At 42.6% G+C, this 23,535-nt stretch overlaps 1 protein-coding gene across 2 annotated transcripts in view; it reads right to left on the reverse strand.

Moving 5' to 3' along the window:
* TRPC6 (transient receptor potential cation channel subfamily C member 6) overlaps window positions 1-23,535 on the reverse strand; it is a 363,118-nt gene that overhangs the window by 15,121 nt on the left and 324,462 nt on the right. The gene's annotated exons all lie outside the window — the stretch shown is intronic.

Below are 23,535 nucleotides of genomic sequence, written 5' to 3' on the forward strand. Positions count from 1 at the left end.
GTACTCAAGCTGAAACGAACTTGGGTTCTGCAGCAGGACAATGATCCTAAACACACCAGCAAGTCCACCACCGAATGGCTGAAGAAAAACAAAATGAAGACTTTGGAGTGGCCTAGCCAAAGTCCTGACCTGAATCCTATTGAGATGTTGTGGTATGACCTTAAAAAAGGCCGTTCATGCTCGAAAACCCTCTAATGTAACTGAATTAGGACAATTCTGCAAAGATGAGTGGGCCAAAATTCCTCCAGGACGCTGTAAAAGCCTCATTGCACGTTATCGCAAACGCTTGGTTGCAGTTGTTGCTGCTAAGGGTGGCCCAACCAGTTATTAGGTTTAGGGGGCAATCACTTTTTCACACAGGGCCATGATGGTTTGGATTTGTTTTCACCTTTAATAATAAACACCTTCATTTACAAATTGCATTTTGTGTTTACTTGTATTTTCCTTGACTATTGTTTAAATTGGTTTGATGTTCCGAAACACTTAAGTGTGACAAACATGCAAAGGAACAGGAAATGAGGAAGGGGGCAAACACTTTTTCACACCACTATTTTTTTTTCAAATGTATCATTATATTACTATATTTATTTACTTCATGTTTTTACTATCACAGGGGGCTGGCAAGCCATGTATGTGATATTATGCAGTGACAGGTCCTAATTTTGGAGACTTTGAGGTCTACTAGACATGCAATGTCTTCCCTGCAATGCTGTCAAAGAAATTGAGTACTGGTCTCTGTCCAGAGCACTTCCGAGTTTACAAAAAAAAGAGGGATGATACGTAAAAAAATGTTTTCTTCTGGCATCTGGAACTCCCAGTGTTAACCCCAAGCCAGGAATTCAATGTTCCAAGGGTTACCCATTTGGATATATATATATATATATATATATATATATATATATTTAATGCAAGGGTGGTTGGAGTATATCTAAAACCTACACTTTTTTTGCCACTTGTCAGGACATGTATTGCTTCATGTACACGGGATGTTGTTCAACCTCTCCTGAACGATTTAACTTGACAGCTAGAAGCCAGCGTCCAAACCGTCAGTTTAGCCGCATTTGCGTCTAGAAGCATTTGGGGAAAAAAAGTAATTTTTTTTCAAAATAGCCAAAACGAGGCTAAAAGCGAGTTACCGCATTTGGCGCTTGAAATGCCTCTAAACTCAGCTGCCTAGAAATGACTATAAACGACCCTGTGTACATGTACCGATAAGATAACATAGAGGAGAGTTCAGGAGCTGCTCCTAAATGTCCTAAACGTCCGTTTGCCAGCAGCAGTGTACATGAGGCCTAAGTCCTGTACATACCACACAGGAAGTGATTATAAATCTCTCAGCCAAACAAGTGATGCCGCGTACACACGACTGGACTTTCCAGCAGAAAAGGTCCAACGCTCTTAGCGACGGTCTTCCCGACGGCGTTCCGACCAAATGGACTCGCCCACACACAATCAAACCAAAGTCCATTCGTTTAGAACGCGATGACATACGACGGGACTAGAAAAGGAAGTTCAATAGCCAGTAGCCAATAGCTTCCCTTGCGTCGTATTTGGTCACTCGGACCAGCATACAGACAAACGGTTTTCCCGATAAAAAATTGATTCCTTCGGACAGATTTGAAACATGTTCTATTTCTAGGTTCATTGGAAATTTTAAAGAAAAAAGTCAGATGAAGCCCACACATGATTGTAATATCCGACGGAATGATTCTGTCGGACCTTTTCTGCCGGAAAGTCCGGTCATGTGTACGCGGCATGAGATTAGTCTCCTCTTAGACAGTTGACTCCACGATTGTCTCTGCTGAAAGATTTTCCCTCTGTTCTAGTAAAGCCCCATACACACTATCAGATTTTCTGCTGATTTTTGTCTTCAGATTTACCAAAACCATGTAGTAGAAGGGCCTGCCTGATTTCATACAAATTGAAACTCCTAAGGTTTGACCTCATATTATATGGTTTTGGTAAATCTGAAGGAAAACAATCAGCAGAAAATCTGGTAGTGTGTATGGGGCTTTAAAGTTCAAAATTTTGACTCTCCTTCACTAGGAGAGACACCATAGAGAGAATGCATCTCCCCAACAGCATACCTTCCAACTTTTTGAGATGGGAACGAGGGACACCTATTAGCAAATGTATGTAGGCATAGGACACACACCCTGCCATGCCCCCTTTAAAGGAGAATTATACAAAAAAAATATTAGTTAAACCCACAAGTGCTTTATTTTTACCACTACTATTCCTTTATATTGGCTTTTGAAGTTTACAAATGCAGCAATTTAGTAATTGGATGAAAGATTTAGCACCGGGAAACACTTTTTGAAAGATAAATAGTGCATGTTTTATACTATTATATAGATCCAACCTAAATGAGGGACAAATGAGGAGGAAAGAGGAACATTGTTCCAAATCAGGGACAGTCGCTCGAAATCAGGGACAATTGGAAGGTATGTAGCAGGGGTACACACTGTAATAAAAACCCAATAGGGATTCTAATCCCTCATTGCAATGCAAAAAATTGCTTTAGATACACATGCATATATATTATATAATACCCAGAAAAAAATCAAAAGCATGGTATTTGAGTCAATTAGGATTTCCAGTCACCCAATCAGTTGGTTCATAGCCATAGTGTAATAATTATAATATTCCAAATAATTTATTAAACATATGCACTATTTAATAAGCAATTGGATTACAGAATACACTGCTCCTTCACCTCCGATATACACAGTGTGAAAGGTTCAGCATTTCATCTACCAGGCAAGACCATGATTATTACCCTTTGATTTATTTCCTACTATGGACTTACAGTATGTATTCTCAGCCAACCATGAAATCACCTGTGTAGCGTTGGCTCCTGAAGAGCATGCGCTATGTGTTTTTCAGATTTAATGTTACTGCAGTTTGGTTTGGGTACAAAATTTGGACCTCAGTATCAGTCTGATTGGACTATGAGATGTTCAGCTTGACCACAGAGGCGATTCAGTTCGCATTGTGCGCTATACAAGTATTTCATTCATTCATTCTCTTCTGGTGGGCATGGAACTATGGTCTGGTTGGGTGTTTAAGTTTCTCTCTCTCGGGGCTCGCCCAGTGGGAGTGGTGCTCTTGCTGTGGTTTCTGGGAGAAGGTATTTAAGATGCAGATGTCACGTGGTTCGGGGTTTCCGGTCCAGAAGGATGTACTGACTTCATGGTCCTGGTCCTCCTGACCAGCCCCAAGGAAGGCTATGGCCTGGGGTGTGGATCCACCAAATCTTGTTGTCTAGCGGCTGGCTAGCCTGAGGCAAGGAAACTAAAGGAGGATTCTGAGGTGTGAGGTGTTTGGGTGCCGTCTCCGGTTTGGGAGAGACCCAGTGACTTTGCGCTATCCAGGGGAGGACTCTTCAGAAGAAGGCCATGTACGGGTTGGTTTCTTAGCAAGAGCCTGCAGGAGCTGAATTACCCAAGAGAATCCAGTCCCGTGGGTATCACCAACCTGGCTGAAAGATCCAGGTATCCCACGAGTGTTCTACAAGTTTAGTTTTCCTACGTGTTCTACATCAACGTCTGTGGAAGAGACTTTTCCTTGTATGTTCTACAACAATGTCTGTGGCAGAGACTTTTCCTTGTATGTTCTACAACAACGTCTGTGGCAGAGACTTGTTCCTGAGTAAGCACCTTGTTGGCTGCTAGGCCTTGTGAGAGAGGGACTGTCCAACTTGAGTGAGCATCCAGTTGCGAATGGCTATTCTCTGGATGCAGTCAAACTAAGCAAGTTCTTCAATATTGATTTTGACACTAACAGTACCTGAATTTCCTTTCCAACCCTCTGATCCCATTTTAAGAGACTGTTCATTGTCTATGTTTTTGCTAATAAAATCCATTTAAGTGAATCTGTCGTCCATCTCTCAAGTTACTGGGCCATCTACCACGGGACACCCCTAGACGTGAAGTGAGAAGAAGGTAACGGTAAGCCCAATCTAACCAGCAGCTCCTTCGGGGGTTAGTGCTACACCAGGTTTTCTCATCTTTACAATAATCAAATAATAATCTTCTCAATAATCAAATATTTTCTTCTCAGTGTACCATAGCCATTTTTTACTGTCATGGATTGTTACTATTATTTCCCCAGTAGGGGGCGATCTTAGATCAAGATTTCTATGACAGTCACAATCATTTAGATATAACTGAACTGTGTGTTTGTTGGCAGACTGCATCTGTCTTCAAAATAACATTACACAAAGTGAATACTAACTTGTATATCTTGTCTCTCTGAACACAGAAATGATGAAATGATCATTATTTATTGCCAGCAGTGAATCTTTCTGAAATTCAAGATGCCGCTACTTTAAAGGACCACTACTGCAAATATAATTGTATTCTGCTAAATTGTTTTTATTATTATTCAAGATTTGTATAGAGCCAATAGTTTGTGCAGAGTAATTCAATATAAGAGGGTTATGGGGGCTCTGGACCTGAGATCTTACAATCTAATAGATGTAAGGGATGTGCATATGTAATGTCAGTATTCATTGTTTGGATTATTTTTTTCCTATGCCTTTATATTTTTATACCCATACAAACCAAGCTGTCTATCATAAGTGATAATGGTAAGGTTTGGGACAAAAACTGTCACTTTTTGTTGGACAGCTTGGTCTACTTGTGAAGGGATGTTCACACTATTTACGGTGATGGGCATTTTTCTGTACTCAATCGCCAGTCACCGCAAAGGCCCATAGAAAATAATTATTTCCTGTTCACACTGCAACACTGTCTTCATGTGGAAAAATTAAGCACTGCTAGCCGCACCTATCCACTACAGCTCTACTGGAATCATTTTGATAATTAAATATACTGTAGATTAACCCACATTAGTTGTACTGCGAGCGGGCGCAGCTGTAGGCAAGTTGACGTAAAAAAAAAAAAAGGATTAAAACAAGAAAAAATACAATATGCATTCCTATATGTATTTAGTAATACTAGCAGCATAAGGATTAAAAAATAGTTCCACCCAAAAGTGGAACTTCTGCTTTAAGCACTCCTCCCCCCTTTTACATGCCACATTTGGAATGTAATTCTTTTTATTTTTTTGGGGAGGGGGGGTGACTACTTTAGAGAGGGATTTCCTGTCCCACTTCCTCCTTCGGCCCACGGGCCACCTAGGCAACTCCTCCTCTCCCCCTAGGTGGTCTCTCCCTCTCTGCAATCTTCTGGGACATGTGACAGGTCCCAGAAGATTGCCTGTCCACTGGGAGAGCACAGCTCGACTTGTGCATTCCCAGCCGTGAATCCGCAAGCTGTCACAGCCGGGGTCCCACGGTTCCAATGGATGCGCAGAGGAGAGGAGGGGAAGAGGAGTGGGGTTGGACCATGGAACAGGCAAGCGTCTGTTTATTAAAAGTCAGTAGCTATACTTTTTTTAGCTGCTGACTTTTAATAAATAAAAAAAAGCCTGGAACTCCGCTTTAACGTAAAGAATTTAGCTTTTCTTTAATCACTTCAATACAGGGCACTTTCACCCCCATCCAGATAGGCAGCACCAATGGGCACCGATAGGAGGCACTGATAGGAGGTACTAATGGGCACTGATGATTTTAAACCCAAACACACATGAATTACACAGGTTCTGTGGCTGATTAAGGTAGTAATTAAACTCACGTGGTGCCTTATCTGTATTAAATTAGCCTCAGAACCTGTGTAATTCATATATGTTCAGGTATAAAGGGATGAGGTGGCAACCCTACTGATGAGGCTGCACTGATAGGTGGCACTGATGCATAGCTCCCAACTGTCCCTGATTTCGAGGGACTGTCCCTGATTTGAAGCAATGTCCCTCTGTCGCTCATTCCTCCTCATTTTGATCTGATCTATATAGTTGTATATAAAATGCCCCTTTTATCTTTCAAAAAGTGCTTCCCACTGCTAAACTTTTCCTCTGATTTCTAAATTGCTGCATTTGTACATTTTAAAAGCCAATAAAAAGGAATAGTAGTGGTAAAAAAAAACACTTGTGCATTTATTTAAAAATTTTTTGGTTAATGCTCCTTTAAGGGGGTGTGGCAGAGGCCGTGTCCTATGCCTACATACATTTGCTAGTAGGTGTCCCTCATTCCTATCTCAAAATGTTGGGAGGTATGCTGATGGGCACTGATAAGTGGCACTAATAGGCTGCACTGATGGACACTGATTGGCACTGATGGGACTGCACTGTAAACAATGTGCTGACAGGCTTGCCAATTAACGGTTCTCCTTTCCTCTCACAGAAACAGCGTGGGGGGAAAGGACTGCAAATAACCTGAAAATCTGTTTACATGCAATCGGCTGAGATTGGCCCTTTGATCAGCTGTATCAGAAGAACACAGCGATCACAGATCGTGCCCAATGCACGCCGCAGGGGGTGAGGTTCTGGGAGAACATCTATTGACTCCCTCCCAGAACTGGATAACCGTGCTGTAGCCAACTTTTGGCTATAACATGGTTGGCAAGTGGTTAAATGGACAAAGTTATTGTATTAGGCCTCATTCACATGGCTGTAAAATGTTATTACATGGGTTTTCCAGGAGAAAAGTTCCTGTGTATTGATCAATAAAATACTCGTGCTTACATGGGTTTAAACACACAAAGACGTGTATGAGTACATCATTTGTTATAATGAGAATTATTTTTTTCCTTTGGTTAGACTTAATTTACATGCTTACAAACATGTGTTTATACACATAAGAGCATAAGCACATTTTCTTAGATGCAGATTTTTATATTCTGTGTTAGTGATCTGAAAGCAGCTCATGTTTATGCACCTGTGTGAATGGCCCCTTTGAAAACAATGCAGCTGCATTGAGATTTGCATATGTATTTTTTTTATGGCCGTGCAAATTAAGTCTTAAGCTGCTGCTCATTTTCATGGACTTTTCATAGAAAATATACCACAGATTCCCTTTATGGCATACACATATACATGTACAGTAGCTTACAAAAGTTAGTACACCCATTTTCCCTTAGGGGTGACAATGGGTCTAAGGATTTCCTTTTGATACCTAATGGCAGTCAGGGTGCCATTGTCTAGCCCAGGGATCTCCAAACTATGGCCCTCCAGCTGTTGCAGAACTACACATCCCATGAGGCATTGTAAAAACTCTGACATATCCCATGAGGCATTGTAAAAACTCTGACATATCCCATGAGGCATTGTAAAAACTCTGACATATCCCATGAGGCATTGTAAAAACTCTGACATATCCCATGAGGCATTGTAAGCCTCTGACATTCACAGACATGACTAGGCATGATGGGAATTGTAATTCCTGAACAACTGGATGGCCATCGTTTGGAGACCCCTGGTCTAGCCTGTAGAGATCTGTGCTTCCCTTAATGGATATGCCCCCTCAGACCATCACTGACCCACCACCAAACCGGTCATGCTGAACGATGTTACAGGCAGCATAATGATCTCCATCTTCTCCAGAACCTTTCATGTCTTTCACATGTGCTCAGGGTGAACCTACTCTCATCTGTGAAATGCAGAGAGCGCCAGTGGTAGACCTGCCAATTCTGTTGTTCAATGGCAAATGCCAATCGAGCTTCACGGTGGTGGGCAGTGAGCACATAGCCCACTAGAGGATGTCAGGCCCTCAGGCCACCCTCATGAAATCTGTCTGATTGGTCAGAGACATTTACACCAGTGGCCTGCTGGAGGTAATTTTGAGATACTGACTGCTGATGGTTGCTGATGGGTTAACGACCCACTACAGCCTGGTCCAGCTCTCCTAGAGTAACTGCCTGTCTCCTGGAATCTCCTCCATGCTGTTGAGACTGTGCTGGTAGACACAGCAAACCTTCTGGCAATGGCACATATTGATGTGCCCTCCTGGAGTAGTTGGACTGCCTGTATAACATCTATAGGGCCCAGATATCGCATATGCTACCAGTAGTGACACTGACCCTAGCCAAATCCAAAAACGAATCCCAGGAGTTTAATTGACTTGATACTATGCTCTAATTAAAAAGTGTTCCTTTAATTTTTTTGGAGCCGTGCATATATAATTTTCTCCTGCCACAGAGATTTTAACATTCCTAGTAATCTTAAATGCTGTATTCTTGCTTAAGCACATTAGTATGCATGTTTTGATTCGCTGATAGTTACATAGTTACATAGTAGGTGAGATTGAAAAAAGACACAAGTCCATCAAGTCCAACCTATGTGTGTGATTATATGTCAGTATTACATTGTAAATCTCTGTATGTTGTGGTCGTACAGGTGCTCATCTAATAGTTTCTTGAAAAACTATCAATGCCCCCCCCCCCCCCGCGCTGAGACCACCGCCTGTGGAAGGGAATTCCACATCCTTGCTGCTCTTACAGTAAAGAGCTCTCTACGTAGTTTAACCACTACAATACAGGGCACTTTCGCCCCCTTCCTTCCCAGACCAATTTTCAGCTTTCAGCGCTCTCGTACTTTCAATGACAATTGCGCGGTCATGCTACACTTTACCTAAATTAAATTTTTATCATTTTATATGCACAAATAGAGCTTTATTTTGGTGGTATTTATTACCTGTTTTTTGTTTTTGTGTGATATAAGCGAAAAAAGAGTGGAAATTTGGAAAAAAAACTATATTTTCTTTCTATTTTAAAAGAAATCCAATAAAATAGAATTTTGGCATAAAGTTAAGCCTAAATGTATTCTGCTACATGTCTTTGGTAAAAAAAAAAAATCCTTTAAGTGTATAATAATTGGTTTGTGTGATCACGGACATAAATGATCATATGTGTGCAGATAATTGGGACATGTGATTTTAGTGGGACATATGTGGGGGACATGTGTTTTTATGTTTTGGAGACATGTGTGTTTTGGGGACATGTGTGTTTTGGAGACGTGTGTTTTGGGGACATGTGTGTTTTGGGAACATTGTGTGGCGACATGTGTATTTACACTAGACTGGTGATCAGTGAGTAAAAAGCTGTTAAAAAACAGCTCATACTCACTGATCACCAGTCGGCTGCAGCGATCCGCTCTCCTCTCCTCACCGACAACTTCCGTGTAAGGAGAGGAGAGCCGATTGCCTAGCAACCGGCTCTGTGTTTACATCACATGACGGGTGTGATTGGGCCCGGCCGTCATGTGATCAGGAGGGCCAATCACAGAGCCCTCCTGCTGATCGGAGATGTGCCGTGTCCGGGTGACACGAGCGCATTGGGATCGCGCCCCTGCGCATGCACGATCCTCCTCCTTCTGAAGGACATTCCTGAAGGTCCACTCAGAAGGAGAGAGCACCCACCCGGCCGTATATGTAGATTGGCCAGGTGGGAAGTAGTTAAGGTTAAACCTCTTTTCTTCTCATTTTAAGGAGTGGCCACAAGTCTTGTTAAACTCCGTTCTGCGAAAAAGTTTTATCCGTATTGTGGGGGTCATCACCAGTACGGTATTTGTAAATTGAAATCATATCCCCACTCAAGCGTCTCTTGTCCAGAGAGAATAAGTTCAGTGCTCGCAACCTTTCCTCATAACTAATATACTCCAGACCCTTTGTTGCCCTTCTTTGTACTCGCTACATTTCCAGTACATCCTTCCTGAGGACTGGTGCCCAGAACTGGACAGCATATTCCAGGTGCGGCCGGACCAGAGTCTTGTAGAGCGGGAGAATTATTGTTTTATCGCTGGAGTTGATCCCCTTTTTAATGCATGCCAATATTCTGTTTTCTTTGTTAGCAGCAGCTTGGCATTGCATGCCATTGCTGAGCCCATCATCTACTAGGACCCCCAGGTCCTTTTCATCCTAGATTCCCCCAGAGGTTCTCCTCCCAGTGTATAGATTGCATTCATATTTTTGCCACTCAAATGCATTATTTTACATTTTTCTACATGCTTGTTGCTTTAAGGCAGCTCATTCATTTTGAAGGAATCCATATTGAATTCTTATGCACAAAAACTGCACCTACTATTTTGTGGCTGACAGTGTACCACAATGCACAGAACAGTATAATCTAATATCTAAAGGGCAGGTGCACTTTATACCAGATATATGCACTGGGGTGCCATTCAGAATTAGTACACATATACATACTGTATGTAGTATGCACAAATAAATACACATCAGAATGTGTGTTGATGTGCATATTAACACACATGTGTAGGTATAAATCCAGCCATGTAACACTGAATCCTCAAAAAAATAACATATACTTTTTAAACAATAAGCCTGGATATTCAGCACACAGGTTTTCATTTACTGGCTTTGCTGATTCAAATTAAATACGCAGGGCAAGGCAAATAATTATCATGAATACACATTTGCTTATTATCTGACACTATAGAAATCCTCCTTTGTTGTTTCATTTATTGAGTTATGAAAGGGTTTTCTTCACACATCACTGCAGGCTTATCATAATCAGTGCCCAGGCAGGCTGAGATGGAGACGGAATTGACACTAATAATATAGACAGCTTTAATGAATGCCTATGTGTAGAATTCTGCCACAGCCGATGCAGGCAGCAGTATGCGCTCAGCGACAAATCAGATGTAACTGGCTCAAATATTTACTCTTGTATTTCTGTGCTTGGGGCTTATGTGTTTAATGTAGGCACGTCGTTCATTTGTTCCTATGACAATCTATCGGTTTTGCGAGTGTCCCCTTTATTAGTCTAGCAGCTGGCCCAAGAGTCTTTCCGCTGGTAATATCACAGAATGAGAGGAAACATTCAATGTAATGAATTGATACACATGTCCAAAAGATGAAGAGAATACAGAAGACAAAATATACACCAGCGGCTATTTTCTTCCTCTGACCTGAAGCATGGTGACCCGTCTTTCAATCTGAAATCTACAGCTCTGCCAGAACTTGAAGCATCTGCACAGTGATGGCCTAAAATGATGCCAAGGTTAGCTCCACTCCACCCAGATGCTCCCAAGTGCTGCATCTTTTTCAGGACTGGATTTAAAATGATTGTAAAGGATCAATTGTTATCTTTAAAAAAAATCAAAAACAAACATGTCATACTTACCTGCTCTGTGTAATGGTTTTGCACACAGCAGCCCCAATCCTTCTCTTCTTGGGTCCTATGACGGTGGTCATTGCTCCTCTTCCCTGAGTGCCCCCATAGCAAGGCGTTTGCTATGAGGGCGCTCATGCAGGCTCGCTCCCAGGCATGCTCCATGTGTCCATTGACACACAAGCTTGCCCTCAGAATAAACCCCTGCTCCAGTTGTGGCTGGTGCTCAACATTTTTGGGGGGGCGCAATCAATTGCAGCCTCACTGTGTCCATCAAACACAGTCACTGTGCTATGAAACGCAGCCACTGTGCCATTAAACGCAGCCACTGTGCCATGAAACGCAGCCACTGTGCCATGAAAAGCAGCCACTGTGCCCATCAAATGCAGCCACTGTGCCCATCAATTACCACCACTGTGCCATCAAGCGCAGCCACTGTTCCATCAAACGCAGCCACTGTGCCATGAAATGCAACCACTGTGCCATTAAACGCAGCCACTGTGCCATGAAACGCAGCCACTGTGCCATGAAACGCAGCCACTGTGCCCATCAAACGCAGCCACTGTGCCCATCAAATGCAGCCACTGTGCCCATCAATTGCCGCCACTGTGGCATCAAGCGCAGCCACTGTTCCATCAAACGCAGCCACTGTGCCATGAAATGCAACCACTGTGCCATGAAACGTAGCCACTGTGCCATGAAACGCAGCCACTGTGCCATGAAACACAGCCACTGTGCCATGAAACGCAGCCACTGTGCCCATCAAACGCAGCCACTGTGCCCATCAAATGCAGCCACTGTGCCCATCAATTGCCGCCACTGTGGCATCAAGCGCAGCCACTGTTCCATCAAACGCAGCCACTGTGTGTCAAAAATGTGTCAAAAATGTGTCAAAAATGTCCGATGTGTCCGCCATAATGTCGCAGTCACAATAAAAATCGCTGAGCGCCGCCATTGCTAGTAAAAAAATAAAAATAAATCATTAATAAAAATGCCATAAAACTATCCACTATTTTGTAAACGCTATAACTTTTGCACAAATCAATCAATAAACGCTTATTGCAATTTTTTTTACCAAAAATATGTAGAAGAATACGTATCAGCCTAAACTGAGGAAAAAAAATCAGGAGTTTCCTAGGCATACCCCCCCCCCCCCCCCCCCCGACTCCTGCAGAGATACTATTTATGGGATGGAAATGTGAACCTTTCAACAATGTATTCAAAATCCATGGTCAACTGCACTCCAGTAAAACCAGTTTTTATTGTTGCATATCCATACAAATAAAGCAAAACAACAATGGACTGCCAATGTGTTTCATACTAAACAGGGTTAAATCATATCAACGATGATGGCCACTATGATCAAGCACTGTTTATTGTGAATCCACAAATTTTTAATAAATTTTTTAGTTACCATCTGGGCCAGAACCCAAGATTTTTGTGGACTGACCTGGAGCGATCTATATTTTTTCATTTACTCTGGGCAAATAGTAGCTGCAGACTGGCTACTGTAAGTAACATTTCAATCACATCTGACTTGTCCCCATAGGTGTGCACAGCCTATTAGACATGTGCGATTAGTTTAGCAGGAATCGAAAATTCATACGAATTTCCGGAAATTTGTACATTCGTACGAATCCGAAATACGACTTTTTATGCATACGAATTCTGTACGAAATATGAAATTTCGTTTACGAATTTCAGATCCAAATTCATAACAAAAATTCAGAATTGTTACGAAAAGTTAACGAACCTAAAAGTTAAAACCCCAGGAAGTCAGCACAGCACAGGAATGGTGGGAGCCCCTCATAATGATAAATTCATCATAATGAACTTTTGTTATTTTAACGAAAAGTTTACGAATCTAATGAAAATTCATATTTCGTACGAATCTGAATTGAATTTTGGACACGAATCACGAATATGATTTATTTTTTATTTTTATATGAAACGGAACGAAACGAAACAAACTTTTTGACAGCGCCCTTGTCTACAGCCTATTGTGTTAGGCACCCCAAACCTTAAACACATATGTGTGTGTGTGTGTGTGTGTGTATATATATACTGACAGTGTCAGTAGGACAGAGATTGATGTCAGTAGGACAGTGTCAGTAGTTATTTTATTTTTTATAATTTCATTGTTTCTAACGTTTTCTTTTTTTTCCTTTTTTTTTTTTTTAGGAGTCCTGTTAGGGGGCTTTGGTGAAATATTAGGGGTCTAAACAGGTGGAATCTGCACCACACGGTGTGATTAGGGTGTTCCCAGGCACACCTGGCACACCCTGTCCGCGCACCTATGCTTGTCCCACATTGTTTGAAGGATAAGGTTGCTTAAGCACAGGTCCTCTTCAAGAGGTCACCTAACCCCTGAATAAGTTCAATCACCAAACTACATTTATTGTAAAAGCTTTGGGCAGGACCATTCAAAGTCTACACACTAAGAAAGGTGCAGTCAGATACATCAACTGTACTCTGAGCTCTGTGAAAGAAACTTCCAAAGAAAGATTATCATTTACATACCGTAGCAGGGTGACCACATGCAACTCCGTAAAATGGTGGTATACACCGGATTTTGTGGGAAGGGAGCACATTATTGCCACAGGTGTAAGCTGGCTTCATATGTTTGTACCATACTGTCCAGGTCAGCACAGAAGAGCAGCTAGGAAGCTGTAGAGAGAGTTCATGAAGGACAAGAACAACTAGGAAGCTGTAGAGAGAGTCCATGAAGGACGGGAGCAACTAGGAAGCTGTAGAGAGAGTCCATGAAGGACAAGAGCAACTAGGAAGCTGTGGAGAGAGTCCATGAAGGACGGGAGCAACTAGGAAGCTGTAGAGAGAGTCCATGAAGGACAAGAGCAACTAGGAAGCTGTAGAGAGAGTCCATGAAGGAAAAGAACAACTAGGAAGCTGTAGAGAGAGTCCATGAAGGACGGGAGCAACTAGGAAGCTGTAGAGAGAGTCCATGAAGGACGGGAGCAACTAGGAAGCTGTAGAGAGCGTCCATGAAGGACAAGAGCAACTAGGAAGCTGTAGAGAGAGTCCATGAAGTACGGGAGAAACTAGGAAGCTGTAGAGAGAGTCCATGAGGGACAAGAGCAACTAGGAAGCTGAAGGGAGAGCCCATGAGGGACAAGAACAGTTAGGGAGCTGTAGAGAGAGTCCATGAGGGACAAGAGCAGCTAGGAAGCTGTAGAGAGAGTCCATAAAGGACGGGAGCAACTAGGAAGCTGTAGAGAGAGTCCATGAAGGAAGGGAGCAACTAGGAAGCTGTAGAGAGAGTCCATGAAGAACAAGAGCAACTAGGAAGCTGTAGAGAGAGTCCATGAAGGATGGGAACAACTAGGAAGCTGTAGAGAGAGTCCAGGAAGGATGGGAACAACTAGGAAGCTGTAGAGAGAGTCCATAAAGGACGGGAGCAACTAGGAAGCTGTAGAGAGAGTCCATGAAGGAAGGGAGCAACTAGGAAGCTGTAGAGAGAGTCCATGAAGAACAAGAGCAACTAGGAAGCTGTAGAGAGAGTCCATGAAGGATGGGAACAACTAGGAAGCTGTAGAGAGAGTCCAGGAAGGATGGGAACAACTAGGAAGCTGTAGAGAGAGTCCATGAAGGACGTGAGAAACTAGGAAGCTGTAGAGAGAGTCCATGAGGGACAAGAGCAACTAGGAAGCTGAAGGGAGAGTCCATGAGGGACAAGAGCAGCTAGGGAGCTGTATAGAGAGTCCATGAGGGACAAGAGCAGCTAGGAAGCTGTAGAGAGAGTCCATGAGGGACAAGAGCAGCTAGGAAGCTGTAGAGAGAGTCCATGAAGGACGGGAGCAACTAGGAAGCTGTAGAGAGAGTCCATGTGGGACAAGAGCAACTAGGAAGCTGAAGCGAGAGTCCATGAGGGACAAGAGCAGCTAGGGAGCTGTACAGAGAGTCCATGAGCGACAAGAGCAACTAGGGAGCTGTAGAGAGAGTCCATGAGGGACAAGAGCAACTAGGAAGCTGTAGAGAGAGTCCATGAAGGACGGGAGCAACTAGGAAGCTGTAGAGAGAGTCCACAAGGGATAAGAGCAACTAGGAAGCTGAAGGGAGAGTTCATGAGGGAGAAGAGCAGCTAGGGAGCTGTACAGAGAGTCCATGAGGGACAAGAGCAGCTAGGAAGCTGTAGAGAGAGAGTCCATGAGGGACAAGAGCAACTAGGAAGCTGTAGAGAGAGTCCATGAAGGACGGGAGCTACTAGTAACCTGTAGAGAGAGTCCATGAGGGACAAGAGCAACTAGGAAGCTGAAGGGAGAGTCCATGAGGGACAAGAGCAGCTAGGGAGCTGTAGAGAGAGTCCACGAGGGACAAGAGCAACTAGGAAGCTGTAGAGAGAGTCCATGAAGGAAAATAACAACTAGGAAGCTGTAGAGAGAGTCCATGAAGGACGGGAGCAACTAGGAAGCTGTAGAGAGAATCCATGAAGGACGGGAGCAATTAGGAAGCTGTAGAGAGAGTCCATGAAGGACAAGAGCAACTAGGAAGCTGTAGAGAGAGTCCATGAAGGACGGGAGAAACTAGGAAGCTGTAGAGAGAGTCCATGAGGGACAAGAGCAACTAGGAAGCTGAAGGGAGAGTCCATGAGGGACAAGAGCAGTTAGGGAGCTGTAGAGAGAGTCCATAAAGGAAAAGAACTACTAGGAAGCTGTAGAGAGAGTCCATGAAGAACAAGAGCAACTAGAAAGCTGTAGAGAGAGTCCATGAAGGATGGGAACAACTAGGAATCTGTAGAGAGAGTCCATGAAGGACAAGAGCAACTAGGAAGCTGTAGAGAGAGTCCATGAAGGACGGGAGAAACTAGGAAGCTGTAGAGAGAGTCCATGAGGGACAAGAGCAACTAGGAAGCTGAAGGAAGAGTCCATGAGGGACAAGAGCAGCTAGGGAGCTGTAGAGAGAGTCCATGAGGGACAAGAGCAACTAGGGAGCTGTAGAGAGAGTCCATGAAGGACAAGAGCAAATAGGAAGCTGTAGAGAGAGTCCATGAAGGACAAGAACAACTAGGAAGCTGTAGAGAGAGTCCATAAGGGATAAGAGCAACTAGGAAGCTGTAGGGAGAGTCCATGAGGGAGAAGAGCAGCTAGGGAGCTGTACAGAGAGTCCCTGAGGGACAAGAGCAGCTAGGAAGCTGTAGAGAGAGTCCATGAGGGACAAGAGCAACTAGGAAGCTGTAGAGAGAGTCCATGAAGGACGGGAGCTACTAGTAACCTGTAGAGAGAGTCCATGAGGGACAAGAGCAACTAGGAAGCTGAAGGGAGAGTCCATGAGGGACAAGAGCAGCTAGGGAGCTGTAGAGAGAGTCCACGAGGGACAAGAGCAACTAGGAAGCTGTAGAGAGAGTCCATGAAGGACGGGAGCAACTAGGAAGCTGTAGAGAGAGTCCACGAGGGACAAGAGCAACCAGGAAGCTGAAGGGAGAGTCCATGAGGGAGAAGAGCAGCTAGGGAGCTGTAGAGAGAGTCTATGAAGGACGGGAGCAACTAGAGAGAGTCCACGAGGGACAAGAGCAGCTAGGAAGCTGTAGACAGAGTCCATGAAGGACGGGAGCAACTAGGAAGCTGTAGAGAGAGTCCATGAAGGACAAGAGCAACTAGGAAGCTGTAGAGAGAGTCCATGAAGGACGGGAGCAACTAGGAAGCTGTAGAGAGAGTCCATGAGGGACTAGAGCAACTAGGAAGCTGAAGGGAGAGTCCATGAGGGACAAGAGCAGCTAGGGAGCTGTCGAGAGAGTCCATGAGGGACAAGAGCAGCTAGGAAGCTGTATAGAGAGTCCATGAGGGACAAGAGAAGCTAGGAAGCTGTAGAGAGAGTCCATGAGGGACAAGAGCAGCTAGGAAGCTGTAGAGAGAGTCCATGAGGGACAAGAGCAGCTAGGAAGCTGTAGAGAGAGTTCATTAGGGACAAGAGCAGCTAGGAAGCTGTAGAGAGAGTCCATGAGGGACAAGAGCAGCTAGGAAGCTGTAGAGAGAGTCCATGAGGTACAAGAGCAGCTATAAAGCTGTAAGGAAGACGCAGAGCTGAGGTGCAGCGTCTGCGCATAAACACTGGGATGTGTGTCGTGGTCAAGAGGACCAAAAAGGTACTAAAGTTCAGGAGGGACCCTGAAGTGGTACTTGGAGCAGTCACAAGAAAGCCAGGAGGCCGAATGAAATGTTTTGCAGTGATGGTGAGAATCCCCTTGCATGGGAAGACATACCTGTGTGAAGTGTTTTAATAAAGGGAAAAAAGGGCAGGGCTAAGAATCAAATGTTGAGTGTTGACATATTATTATACTGTGATATACAAAATAAATTGTGATTAGCATGTACAAAAAAACTCTAACAGCATCATCTAATTGATATTGTCTCTAAATAAAGTGCAGTGTGCAAATCGGAACTCAACATTGGTAGTATAGTCCCAATAGTTAAAACATGAATCCATTAGTATATATTGATGGGAAGGAATCCCAGAGGAGCCACCGCCATGTGTGCATCCACTACCCAGGGGAAAAGATTAACCGCTTGCCAACCAGCTGCCGTCATTTTACTGTGGCAGGTCGGCCAGATCCCATGAACTGGCGTAGCTGTACTTCGGCTCGTGGGATCGGGATAGCAGGCGCGCCCGCTCCCGCTGCACAGCGGGGGTGCCGATGCTCATGGCCAACAGTCGCAATGACTGCCATCCGCGAGCGATCGCGGGCACGAGAGGCAGAACACGGAAGTGTGTGTGTGTAAACACACAAATCACTGTTCTGTTCTGTGAGTGACAGATCGTGTGTTCGTAATAGCTAGGAACCACAATCCGTCACTTCCTCTAGGTCAGTCCCTCCCCCTACAGTTAGAAACACACTGAGGGAACACAGTTAACCCCTTGATCGCCCCCTAGTGTTAACCCCATTCACTGCCAGTGACATTTTTACAGTAATCAGTGCATTTTTATAGCACTGATCCCTGTATAAATGCCATTGGTCCCAAAAATTTGACGAAAGTGTCCGATGTGTCCACCATAATGTCGCAGTCCCGATAAAAATCGCAGATCGCCGCCATTACTAGTAAAAAAAATAAAAATAAAATAAAAATGCTATAAATATATCCCCTATTTTGTAGACGCTATAACATTTGTGAAACCAATCAATATACGCTTATTGTAATTTTTTTTTTTTTGCCCAAAAATATGTAGAAGAATACATATCGGCCTAAACTGAGAAAAAAAATAGCTTTTAAAAAAACCTTAATTATAGCAAAAAGTCAAAATATTGTGTATTTTTCAAAATGATCTCTCTTTTATTGTTTATAGCTCAAAAAATGTAAATAGAATAAAAATAAAAAACCGCAGAGGCGATCAAATACCACCAAAAGAAATCTCTATTTACGGGGGAAAAAAAGACATCAATTTTGTTTGGGTGCAACATCGCACGACCGCGCAATTGTCAGTTAAAGCAACGCAGTGACGAATTGCAAAAAATGTCCCGGTCATTCAGAAGCCAAATCTTCTGGGGCTGATGTGGTTAAATACGCTTACAGGAAGGTAGCATCAATCAGGCATGTGATATCAAAGCTCTGGATAGCGAGTGGTGAAATTCCTCCTCATAAGCTGAGCCACCTTGGGCAACCTGGACCCGGCATGTGAGAATATGGATCACAATGGCAATGTCCCAGATGGTAAAAAAAACCTCCTTCCATCACACAACTTTTTGGTAGGTTTATGGTTAACAACATCCATAAAAAAACAACAGAAAGCCTCCACATTGTGTAAACCCGTATGCCTGGGGTTTATTTTGAATAAAAAGGCTTTACATAGATTCCAAGATATATTGCATCTAGTAAAAATTCTCCTCTATGATCACAAAAGCATAAAATTCAAAAAGGCACAATGGCATGGAAAGGACTCATCAAGCCGACGCATTTCGTCTACAACGACTTCAACTAGAGTATGAGGTCATATTCACATGGCGGGTTGAGGTTGCCTGAGGCGGCTCAGCTGAGGAGGAGGAATTGCACCACTTATTATCCAGAGCATTGATCTCACATGCCTGATTGATGCTACCTTCTGGCAAACTTTTTTAATCTTCTGTGTGGATGCACACACAGCGGTAACTCTTTTAATCCTACACTTCTGGATTCCTTCCCATCAATATATACTAATGGATTCATGTTTTAATCAAATGGGACTATACTACCAATGTTGATTTACAATTTGCACAGTGTACTTTATTTAGAGACAATATCAATTAGATGATGGTGTTAGAGTTTTTTGGACATGCTAATCACAATTTATTTTGTATATCACAGTATGTTGATATGTCAATACTCAACATTTGATTCTTAGCACTGCACTGTTTTCACTTTATTCATTCACACAATTTTTGTTAAGATTGTAGTGCTGGCTGCTATTGTTTATTTATGTGTATAGCACAGTATTTTTGTATTAATTCCTTGAAGTGTTTTGATGTTTGTTTAACCACTTGCCGACCTCCACACATCAATATACGTCGGCACAATGGCAGCGGTGGGCAAATGGGCGTACCTGTACGTCCCCTTTAATTTTCTGGGCTAGTGGGCACGCATGCACCTGTCACGTACATGACGACCATGCCCGCGGGTCCCATAGACTCAATGTCCACCGGGGGACCACAATCGTGTCACGGAGCGGCAGAATGGGGAGTAAACAAGGCATTTCCCTGTTCTGCCTAGTGACATGACAGGGATCTACTGCTCCCTGTCAACGGGAGCAGTGATCGCTGTCATTTCAGTGGTAGTTCATCCCACCACAGTTAGAATCACTCCCTAGGACACACTTAACCCCTTGATTGCCCCCTAGTGTTCAACCTCTTTCCTGCCAGTGACATTTACACAGTAATCATTTTTCACAGTGCATTTTTATACCACTGATCGCTGTATAAATGACAATGGTCTCAAAATAGTGTCAAGTAACCAATGTGTCTGCCATAATGTCGCAGTGACAATAAAAAAATCGCAGATTGCCGCCATTACTAATAAAAAAAATTAATAATAAAAATTCCATAAATCCATCCCCTATTTTGTAGACGCTATAACTTTTGCGCAAACCAATCAATACACGCTTATTGTGTTTTTTTTGTTTTTTTTTTTTAACAAAAATATGTAGAAGAATACATATCGGCCTAAACTGAGGAAAAAATTAGTTTTTTTATATATTTTTGGGGGATATTTTTTATAGCAAAACGTAAAAAATATTGGTTTCTTTTTTTTATATTGCCGCTCTTTTTTTGTTTATAGCGCAAAAACTAAAAAACACAGAGGTGATCAAATGCCACCAAAAGAAAGATCTATTTGTGCGAAAAAGGGACTTCAATTTTGTTTTGGTGTAACGTGGCACGGCCGCGCAATTGTTAGGTTAAAACTACACGGTGCCGACACGGTGCCAAATCACAAAAATTCACAGTGAATCCTTGGCGACCACAAAGTCAAAATCAAGTCAATTTTTCGTGGGCTTTCAAAACACGGGACCTCTATAAACCACGTGAAACCAAAATGTAAAAGTGGTAAAAAAGGACAGATCCAAACGAGCACAAGAGTCTCTGATTTTAATTATACTTTAAGCAGGAAAAGACAAAAGAGCACCAACACAGCTGGATGGTTTCTGAATGATCGAATCGCACATATGTGAACCAAAGACGTTACTTCCTTTGGCCAGCACTGGCTAAGAGTGCACAGTGAATGTCATATAATTATACTCATTGTGTTCAATTTAAAGGAAGGCACGCTCTATAAAGAAGAGAATGGATTGTGATTAAAATACGATCATTCATAAGCACAAGATATATTGTCGCTAATAAGGAAGGAAATGAAACGGCACAAACTAAAATATTCATTCAGCTGAAAAGTTGTGAAATAAAACTTTTCAAAAGGATTGCCCAGTGATACAAATCTCTCTTATTTTCATCAAGCTGCAGATTGCTTTTATAATTAGATTTCAAATGGAAACCCAGTTAAAAGGAATATCTACTTTGCTTTTAGATTAATCCAAATTCCATCTCTTTCTCCACCACTATTGGACAGCGTTGGGAGATGATCAAGCTTCAGCACTGTCACATACTCTATAATGAGTCTCATGCTCCTTCACAAATGGAAGTACTGACCTCAGTCCTGATTGTAGTTTATAATCCATTATTGTTTCATAATACCTTATATTATTATTTAATCATTATCCCCTTTTTAGCATTTAGTGTCCATAATTATACCTGACTAATTGTAATTTAATTTCTATTTTGTATATTTTATTTTATTTTTTATTTTTTTAATATAAATATTCTAACACAATACATTATTTATTATATAATTTCTCATTATATAATATAATTTATCGTTATTTTACTAGCTCTTGTTTGCACTAGACGTTTTATTGTATGCTTTGACTTTATCTTGTGAAAATAGTTTTTTACAATACTGACTTATTGTAATTTATTATAATCTATAAAATAAAATTATTCAACAAAGAAGTACTGGTATTTTCCCCCAGTACCTAAACAGCAAGGCGATAGTACTGGTGCTGAGAGGGTATTAGAGAAAACCAGTTGCTTCCATTGCATGGGTTAAAAGATTTAACGGTTGCTTTAAAAAAAGAAGTTCAGGATTATAAAAAAACAAACATTTATACCCACCTAGGTGGATGCAGCATCAATCTGATGCTGCATCTGTCCCCACTGCCTCTACATGGAGAAGTGAGCAATCGAAGACTGCTGATCGCTCAGTTTTTGGTCTTCATTGACAGAAAGTGGCTCTGCCCCTCCAGAAATCACTGGAGCGCTGGGCTTTGGAGGGGATGGGATTGGCTGGCTAATGCTGGCCATACATTATACAATTTTCTTCTATCGATTTCCTTTAGATTTACCAAAACCATATAATATGAGTTCAAATCTAAACACTTTCAATTTGTGTGCAATCAGACAGGCCCTTGTACCACACAGTTGAAGGTAAATCTAAAGGAAATTGAATAAGAAAATTGTATGGTGTATGGCCAGCTTTAGACTCTCAGCGACTCACTGTCAGGATCCATCCAGATGCTTGGACCGGCCAGACAGTGGGCTTTAACCACTTACCGACCAGCGCATGCCGATGTATGTCCTATTTTTGAAGAGGGATACCTCGCTAACGGCAGCAGCTGCTGCCACAACCGAGATATCCATCTCTTCAGGCGCCGGTCGGCTGTACGATAACGGTGGTCTCCGCGGCGGATTCGCCGTGAGATCACCGCTATCGGCGGTGGGAGAGGTGCCATCCCCCCTCCCGCCGCCCTCCCGCACCTTCCGCCGCTTACTGGAGCCATCGGTAGTGGCGGAGGCGATCAGGTCCTTTCACTAGCTGGGTATGGAGACGAGTGAGGCTAAGATGGCCCCCACTCGTCTCTATACCATAGGAGGGCGGAAGCGACGTCAAAACGTCACTTCCGTCCATACCTCTTAAAGGTATATTTTTTTTTAATGTAATTTTTTTTTTGTTGCATTTTAGTCCAAATATGAGATCAGAGGACTTTTTGACCCCAGATCTCATATTTAAGAGGACCTGTCATGCTTTTTTCTATTACAAGGGATGTTTACATTCCTTGTAATAGGAATGAAAGTGATCCATTTTTTTTTTTTTTAAAACAGTGTAAAAATAAATAAAATCAATTAAAATAAATAAGAAAAAAAAAAAGTTTTTAAAAACACCCCGTCACGACGAGCTTGCGCACAGAAGCGAGCGCATACGTGAGTATCGCCCGCATATGAAAACGGCAGTCAAACCACACATGTGAGGTATCGCCGCGATCGGTAGAGCGAGAGCAATAATTCTAGCCCTAGACCTCATCTGTAACGCAAAAAATGCAACCCGTAGAATTTTTTAAATGTCGCTTATGGAGATTTTTGAGGCTAAAAGTTTGACGCCATTCCACGAGCGGGCGCAATTTTGAAGCGTGACATTGGGTATCAATTTACTCGGCGTACCATTATCTTTCACAATATAAAAAAAATTGGGCTAATTTTACTGTTGTCTTATTTTTTTATTCAAAAAAGTGAATTTTTTCCAAAAAAAGTGCGCTTGTAAGACCGCTGCGCAAATACGGTGTGAAAAAAAGTATTTCAATGACCGCCATTTTATTCTCTAGGGTGTTAGAAAAAAAACAATATAAAATGTTTGGGGTGTCTAAGTAATTTTCTAGCAAAAAAAAACTGTTTTAAACATGTAAACACCAAATCTGAAAAAGAGGCCTGGTCCTTAAGTGGTTAAGATCACATATCCGGGTCACAGGATTGCAGAACAAAGTGCACTCCAGTGATCTCCAGGAAAGGAAGGGCATTGGTCCTAATTGTCCTTAAAGGATATGTGAAAAGGGGAATTATATATGTTTTCTGTCTAGGACCACCGTAGTTAAACAAATCCATTCAAGGACAAATGACAGTGCCAAACCCCCAGCAAGCTATGCTCTGCTCCCTTTGCCGCCTCCACACTTCATCTAAGCCCCTGATCAATTGCTCTTTTAACCACTTAAAGACCGCCAACCTCATTTATACTGTCGCAGGCCAGCTCTAATGTGTGAAACAACGTAC

This window comes from Lithobates pipiens, unplaced genomic scaffold (genome assembly GCF_037356315.1).
Source record: "Lithobates pipiens isolate NorthernLeopardFrog02 unplaced genomic scaffold, aLitPip1_a1.2 Scaffold_16, whole genome shotgun sequence".
Lineage (NCBI taxonomy): Eukaryota > Metazoa > Chordata > Amphibia > Anura > Ranidae > Lithobates > Lithobates pipiens.